Source organism: Excalfactoria chinensis, chromosome 23, assembly GCF_039878825.1.
Source record: "Excalfactoria chinensis isolate bCotChi1 chromosome 23, bCotChi1.hap2, whole genome shotgun sequence".
NCBI classification, from domain to species: Eukaryota; Metazoa; Chordata; class Aves; order Galliformes; family Phasianidae; genus Excalfactoria; species Excalfactoria chinensis.
The window spans coordinates 1,687,077-1,695,340 of NC_092847.1; the positions used below are offsets into that span (position 1 = coordinate 1,687,077).

Below are 8,264 nucleotides of genomic sequence, written 5' to 3' on the forward strand. Positions count from 1 at the left end.
GTCAGCCCATGCGAGATGGATCTTGCCCAGTGAAATAGCTGAGCCTTTAAGTCAACCACAGTGCAAGAGGCCAACAGCTCTGCAGGGCTCTGCATGCACAGGTGGAGCTGCTGAGCTTCCTCAGGTCCTCCCGGGATGGTTTCCTCTGCAACCCACTTTCCTTGCCACGTGTGAGTCCCTTATTGACATGAGGGTCCCCCACTTGGACACATCCCTGTGCAATAGCACAGAGCTGTGGCACTGGGGTCCATGTGCTGGCAGCAGAAGGAACAATCACATTGTGTTGTGCACATCAGGAGCGTGGAGAATGGATTTGCAGCCTTCATGGACTTTGTTTCTTAACAAAAGCACAGAATGCAAGAAATGTAATCACTTTACACTGCTGATGTCACAAAACAAAGCAGGGTCCTGCTCACCCCCCAGCAAACACTGAATCATTCACCTACGTTGGCTGATCCTATTGGGGAAACCTGTTTTGTTCTTTGGTGGAGCCCAAGATTGCAAGAGTTGGGAAGTGAGGTTTGATGTGCATACAGTGCATAGGATGGAGATGCTGGCAGCACTGCTGGACCCAGGGATATTGCTTCCCAGAGGCAAAGACCCAAAGCAAGCTGAAGCTGCTGACACAGAGACCCACTGGACATGGCTGGGGAGGGGCAGAATGCATTATTGCAGCACTGGGGTGAATAGTAAGGTGCATTCCTTTAGTGCAAGAAATGCAACACTTGTACAGCCTGTGATACGGTCAGGCTGTTTGCAACGCATCCCTGCCTACAGAAGTTTTACAGCCTTGCAAATTGCAGCAGCTGCTGTAGCTCAGATGCAATGAATATTGAGAAAGCTTCCCACCGCTAGAGCGCATCGAGTTGGATTGCTGCGGCACTCAGCTCCACAGAGGGCAGGGTGGAGTTGGATATGGGTTCCCATGGGGTATTTCAGAGCGGAGCAGCGCTGAGCTCTTCCAAAGCCACTGTTTGCTGGAGCAGCGAGTAGGGAGGGATGCGCTGAAAAGCTTGGAAGGTGTTTTCCCAAGTCGATCCGCTAGCGGGCAGCAGGAACAGAGCTGGGGAAGGAGGTGACAGCCGGGGGTCGCAATGGAGGGGTCGTCTGCCTTAAGCCCATGAAGTCTAACAGCGGTGGCCCAGAGCAAACCTGCAGATGTGTCACCCCCACCCTATGCAATAAGAACAGCCAAAACTGCGATGCGATGGTGGGAAATCCGAGCTGTGGGGGTTTCCTGGAGCAGTGAAGCCCGGATAAGGGATCGAGTGCCACAGCTCAGCTTGGGTGGGGGTGATGGAGCCGGCAATGGGGTGGCACAGAGCCGTCCCTGCCTGGAATTGGGCTGATGGGCGCAGCCTGGCACCCGGCAGACGGTCGTTTCTGCAGAGGGCCACGAGGTGGAAGCATTCTCCAAAAACTCCTGCGGTGCCGCGGGATCGTGGGGAGCCTCCGCTGTATGGAGAGGAGCTGCGGGACAGCCCAGGGGGAACTGCTGAGAAAGGACGAGAGGGGTCACGGGGTGCCCATCTCCAAGGAAAGGCTCAGCCCGTAGCGATGGGCTTTTCCAGTTTTCAATCCGATGGGGTTACCTGAGATGTCTGTTCCATCCCTGCATCCCTGATCTCTCCACAGCAGGGGAAGGCAGCGTACAGCTCTGAGTTGGGGATGCAGCAGGATGTGCTGCACAGGAACCATTTTTCCTCTTCCAAACAGAACTTGGAGACCCGGATCTGCTGCAGCTCTGTGCAGCCCACTCCCTATCCCCTTTAACAATCCCAGATACCTGGACACCCTTCTATCCCTCCCTATCTCCTCATGCTCCGTGCCCTGCTGTTCACATCCTCCTTGTTTCTCAGCCAAGGTGATGCAGCTGAAAGCAGGGATGCTGCTTGGCATAGCATTATGCTTTGCCCAACCCGACACAGACTCTGTCTGCTGCATCACATCAATCAGTTGTGCCTTATCAGAATGGGGAACAGGCAGCTGCTCCAGCTCCACTGGTCCTCCCAGCTGGGCAGGGACTGCTGGCACTATGCAATGCATGGCAGATATCAGTGGTTCTGTCCCAGCCAGGAGAGCTTGGCTGCTGCCCAGGGTCTGGCACTAAGTGGGTTGTGCAGTCCCTGTACACATCCTTATGGCCATAGGCAGTGAGATCCTTATGGCCATAGGCAGTGAGATCTCTCTCCTGCAAAACCTCAGTGCTGAGTGTGCTAAAATATCTCCCCGAAGCATTTTATCAGTGTGAGGATAAAGGATTTAGCAGCAAGGAAATGGTGCCGAGACTTGTCCTCGTGGTTGAGGGCTCCTGCTCAGTGCCCATCAGCCTCGGGTGAGGCCCTGCACTTCTCCTACATTGGAGATGGGCACTTTTATTAGATGTGGGGTGAAATATGGTAAAAAAAACCCAATAAAGGATCACATGTGGGTGCTGCACTGCTCTGACATGTGCTCAGCTCCCAGCTGTGTGAGGGGTTACAAGCAGCATCTGCTTCTGGTTAGGACCCCAGGACCAGGGCACAGAAGCCATTTGCTTCAGCATCCCCATGTGTGACAGGGGAAATGCAGGGAGTCCAGCACGGTATACAGAAATGCCTTAACGTTTAGTCCTCTCTTGTGCTTGTTTAATAAGTAAACAGCTAAAAATACACTGGTTATACCCAAGGGGCTTTGGAGAAGCACTAAACCAAGAGAGGGAAGGCTGAGTGCTGGGTTGCAGGGCTGGTATTTTCCTCTCACTCTCAGTTCTACATCGAAGTAGCTTTATGGACTTCATTTATTCCTGGCTCGAAGCAGCACAAACACAAGCAGAATCAGGCTCTCAGCATCTGCAAATACAGACCTCTTCTGTGGTGTGCATTGATGTAATCTGTGAGACAGCAAGAATACAGATGTATCCAGAGCTTTCTTACCTAAAACATGTATTTTGCTTTTTCACTTGTGGGGTCACACGTGTGACATCCCATCCACCACTGCCACTTTCCATTTGGTGAGATGCAATGGACCAGCCTCATACTTTGCCCTCAAGCCAGAAGCGACTGCAAAGAATGTCTGTCTGTCTGTCTGCCTGCAGCCTTGTGCAGGCTTAGAGCTCACCAAACCAGAGCAGCCGGGGGCAAGATCAGGCTGGGACCTGAGGAGAGCATTGTGCTGCAGCCCCGTGCTCCGAGCAGTCAGCTTGTGTCAGAACAGATCAGAGCTCCCCCAGCCAGAAGAAGTCAGCAGGAAAGTTTCTCTGCAGCCTGTCAGGGGAGATGATTTCAGGCTGTGTTTAGAGCAGGTGTGCAGCACGTGAGCAGGAGAGGAGCCTCAACATGCCATTAGAGCACTTACTGGCCGGGCAATTACAGCACTAAGGAAATAATAGGTGCGTGCAGCCAGTAGGAGGTTGTGCTGCAGGTTCTCCCTGGAGGCTGCCTTGCAGGAGCAGCCCATGGTGGGGGTTCTGCTGGGCAGATGACCCAGCAGCAGCTCTGGGGCTCAGGCTGTCCTTTAGGGCTTTGTCTCACCACCAGGAACATCTCTCTGCCTGTCATCACCTTTAGGTGTGTGCAAACATAGGATGCACATATAGTGGAAGGAGGGGGAAGGTCTTTGCTTGCACTAACCAGTTTTATTTTCACTCACCAGCTATTTGTTTTCATGGGTATTGTGGCTGCAGCACCCTGCCTTGGCAGCCTCCCTCTACTACAGGGGCTGATACCTGCTCAGGAGGGAAGGACTTGCTTACAACAAGAGGCAGCTGTGTGTGATTTTCCCTTCAGCTTGCTCTGCTGCCAGCTGCTCCAGTTCCCTAATTACAGCAGGGAGGTGGGGGCTGGCACGAGCACCAGCATGTGCATGGAAATGGGGCAGCGTGCCCACCCCACTCCCAGCTATCCAGCTACCTTTTCAAGGCATGCTCCCACCCTCATCCTCCTTTGCTCTGTGCCCACTGTGCCCATGTCCAGCCCTGCAGCCCGAGCCCTCTCTTGGCTCTGTTTGTGGAAACATGCTGGCATTTATCATCCCTCTCACGGTGCAGAAGCTTCTGCCTGCATCAATGTTTTGGGAAGCCAGAGCTGGGCTAGATTCCTCATTTAGGCTGAAAATAGCTAACAGACTGCGAGGCAAGCAGCAAACCCTGGCTGAGCTTCCTGAGGCTGTCACAGGCAGCAGAGAGGGAGTCCCTTGCTGGTGACACCCAAGCTGTTCTTGCTGCACAGTGCCAGCTCGCTGCTGGGGCTCCTCCCTTCCATCCATCCATCCCTCCATCCATCCATCCATCCCTATGGAGGGAAGGCTGGGGAGAGCCACTATGATTCTGCATCCAGACCTCCTGCACTGCCTAGGCCAGAAGTTTATGCTCTGCTGATGGGAGTCTGGTTGGATTGGGCTGGAAGAATGAGCTGCTGGTGCTCCTTAATCACAGGGTATTTCAGTCCAAGAAGGGTCTTCCACTTTATGTTGGCAGGCGATGTGCATTGCCGGTGTTCCTGGTGCCTGCTGGAGAAGAGGAGCATTTGGTGCATTGAATTTGCTCACGGACACCCTTTGCAGCCCTGTGACCCCAGCTCCCAAGAGGAAGCAGAGATTTAAAGCACGTGCTGTGCTTACTCGTCTCCTCCTAACAGTGAGGACGGAGCGCCCACCCCATGAACTGCCTGGAAAAGGGAAGCTTGTCAATGAGTCAGTGGGACAGTGATGGATTGTTCCCTGAATAAATACCTTATCTCCTCCCTGCACTTGTGGCACGCAGGGTCAGAGGGGACAAGGTCCACTTGCAGGGGCAAACTCCCCTGGCTTGCTTTGGAAGCAGAGCAGAGCACCCATTGCTGGCACTTGGGCTGCTCCCTATGGAGCTGAGCTGCTCAGAGCTCTGTGAAGCACTTGCAGAGCTCACAGCAAAGCTCTGCTTCCCCCCCAGGTCCCACAGCTTGGTGAAGAGGCTCTGCAGGGCAGAAGGTTTGGTGCCTGATGTGCATTTGTCTGGCTTTGCTGCAGGACTTTTGCATTTGCAGCAGGATCCTGGAGGAAACAACGTACAATTCTGACTTTTTCCTACTTTGGCAGCTTCTGGTTGCTACGTGCATGAAGCTCTGGGTTGGATTGGTGGATTTGTTGTTATGGTGATGCTCCACCAGCAAAATTCAGAGGACTTGCTGCTGGGTTCCCCCTCTTGCAGTCAGCCTGATAGCTGCTATGGTCAGCTGTGTTTGGGCCAATACACGTGGTGGATGGTGGTTGTGCTGTGTGTGCAGCATGCAGCCCATCGACTTGTGCAGTGATGTGCACTGACCACAGCTGCAAAGCAATTGGTGCTTGCAAGGAGTCAGTTCATGGGTGGGACAGCAGCAGAATGCACTCCATTGGGGCTCAGCTTTGAATATTATCAGGCATTTGCGGCGTGACCACGAGGAACTCCCTCATTGGGAATGGGCTCCAGTTTATATTAAAAAAGAATATCCAAACTTGCACTTATTTCTCCTCCTGCCTGCAAAATGGGAATGGCAGCATTCGCTCATTTACACACTCAGAGTCTATGGAGCTGCAGTTACCCAACAGAGATGTCACCTATCAGGGTGGGCTTTTGGGGTGACCCACAGCCATCACACCCCTTAATAACCCCATGTGTGGTTACTGAGTTACCCCAAGGACACTTTGGCTCATAGTGAGTGCAGACCCATCCAATGCCATGCTGGGCACTAAACATGGACCATTTCCCTGCTTCCCCTGACTGTGCAACAGCTTTTAGACTGAAGCACTCAGTCACTGAAACACAGCACTCATCTCCGGGCAATGATTTCCACATGCCTGCATGTGCACAAGGGAGAACCATCCACGGGCAGGGGAGGCATTGAACACATTTTCTTTCCATGACTTGCTGCCTGAGCTGCTATTGAATGTCAGGGAGAAGAGAACTGCTGCCCGGATGCAACGACTGTGAAATATTCCCTGCAGACCCCCAGGCAGCCACTTGCCTTGGAGCAGCAGCACACATGCATGCCCATGTGAGCTTAGTGGTGGGGAAAACGTGTCTGTGAGCAGCTGGGGGTCAATGTGTAAGGGAATGGAGGCTGGAGGGCTACAGGGGGAAACAGGTGAGATCCCCCTGGAGCTGGCTGTGTTTTCTCATTGAGTGAAGCACATTCATGCTGCTGCCATTTCGCCCAGGCTCCAGTCTAGGCTGTCACAATGAATACACTCCTTTATACACAAGGACTGACAGGACTTTGCTGTGTGAGCACTGGGCTGCAGCCTGGGGCTCTCAATCTCTCCCATGGAGGCAGTGATGCCTGCTGGGCAGAGCACTTTTTGTGGCCATCTTTTCCTTAACTGGGTCCTATTGGCTCTGGAGCTTTGTTGTTTCATCTGCAAGGGATGCTTTGCTGCTCCTTTCCTCCTCGGTGCCCCTCAGCTCTCTCCCCAGTCTCTCCCACGGATGGATGCTGTGTCCCCATTGGGGCCTCACTGCCACAAGGGAGGATTTAATGATCTGGCTGGGAGTCACACAGGGAGCAGCTCCATGAGGCCAGCAATGCCCTGGCCCTTATGCTGTGCTAAGCTCCTGTGCCCCATCCTCAGGCAGATTTGGACCCTTCCATGGCTGGGATGCTCTCCCTGCTATCCCTGACTGACATCATACAGTGATAGGGAAGGCTCTGAGAGGAGCAGCCCTGGCAAAGCCTTCAGGTCTGTGATTAAAATGCCACTCAGGATGCTGCAGCCTTCCTTGCTGCTCCTGGAAAACACCCTGCTTGTAGCCTGCAAACAGAGAGGGCATCCCTTCCAGCTGATGAAAGGGGCCCAGCACACAGCTGGAGTGTTTCTGGGGATGGACTGCAGGAGGGTGAGTGATCTTATAGGGCATAGCACTAATGGGATCACTTCTACCTGCAGGAAGGATGCAGGATGCTGGGGAGAGGCTGTCTGTATTATGTGGGCAGCTGGAGGCAGAGGCTTTGGGTCTGAGACCTGTGAGGAACCTCAGAGCTGTGCCAGGAACACACGTAAAGCAGAGCCAGCACTGCTCTGATTGCAGCAGGTAAGAGACACGTTAGCAAATGCATCACCAGGCATAAAGTCTCATTAGGACCCCATGACCCTGCATGGGAGCTGTGCTGTGCTCTTGGCCCAGGTGAAAACCCATCACACCCATTGAGCCTTTGGACACACAGCTCTGGGAATCCCTCCTTTACTGCACATCCTCCTCCCAGAGTCAGCAGGCTCACAGCGAGCCCTTCCTTGGCACAATGATTATTGTAATTTATGTTTATGGGGAACATCATGCACCAATAAGCAGCTTGTGTGACACAGCCCAGCGAGCTCGTGTCTCTGCTGCTAATTGCTTGTAACATTCCTGCCCTTCATACATTTTTCTCTGCCCGTTTTTTTTGATGTGGGGGCTTTCTCTCCTTAATTAGCCATAGCTCACGTTGGGGATCTCCTCTGCTTTCTGTTTTAGGACAGAATTCCAATGCCAGGTGGTCTCAGTGCTGCGGAATGGAGGGCATGGCAGCAGTTGTTCTGCTAGGAATGGCATAGAAGTTTTTGAGCCATCTCCCCCCAGGGCTGCCTGCTCTTGGCATAGAGGAGCTGGAGGCAAAGGGCCACATGGCTGTGTCACCCCGAGCCCCACTGCCTCTGCAGCCACATGACGAGGTACTCATTGACCAGGGGTGAAGGGAGGGCAGGCTTCAAGCTTGCACATTGCACCTCTGGCTCTGCATCCTCTACTGCTCTTAGGTCTTGGCTGGGTGTTGCTATGGGACAAGTTTAAAACAAACCAAATGGGGTTTTGAGCAGCCTGGAAAGCTGCTTCTCCATAAGGGCTCAACTTTTACACTTCTTGCAGTGCCATCTGTGAACCACTTCCCCGTTCCTCCAACCAGCAAACTTGATGGTTCTAATATAAGAAACGAGAGTCAGCAAGTCTCCCGAGACTCACACATTCAAAAAGGAAAGGGGAAAAAAAAGGAGTTCAGGCAGCAGCAGCAGCAAAACTAAAGAAGCCCGTATCTCTTCTGGACAGTTTTCCTTGCGGGGTCTCAGAGAAGATCCCACATGCAATAGGATTTCCCCTCAGAGTGCCCCTCAGATGGATTTTGGCCCTTCCTTGCACAGGTGTCCTGCTGGCACCCCTATCTCCCCTTCAGGCACATTAAATCCCCTGCACACCCCTCAGATTCATGGATAATTACCCATTCATTACAAAACTCCACTGACAGACAGCACGCCCTGTGGAAGGAGGGCGAGGAGGATTAATATAGCAGGAGATATAA

General features: G+C 53.1%; 1 long non-coding RNA gene across 1 annotated transcript; it reads left to right on the forward strand.

Annotated features, from left to right (window-relative positions):
- The first annotated feature begins 6,890 nt into the window (after positions 1-6,890).
- Positions 6,891-7,928, forward strand: LOC140261901 (uncharacterized). Its single transcript, XR_011905796.1, has 3 exons — positions 6,891-7,027; positions 7,448-7,644; positions 7,838-7,928. It is a non-coding gene; the product is annotated as an uncharacterized lncRNA (long non-coding RNA).
- The last annotated feature ends 336 nt before the right edge of the window (positions 7,929-8,264 follow it).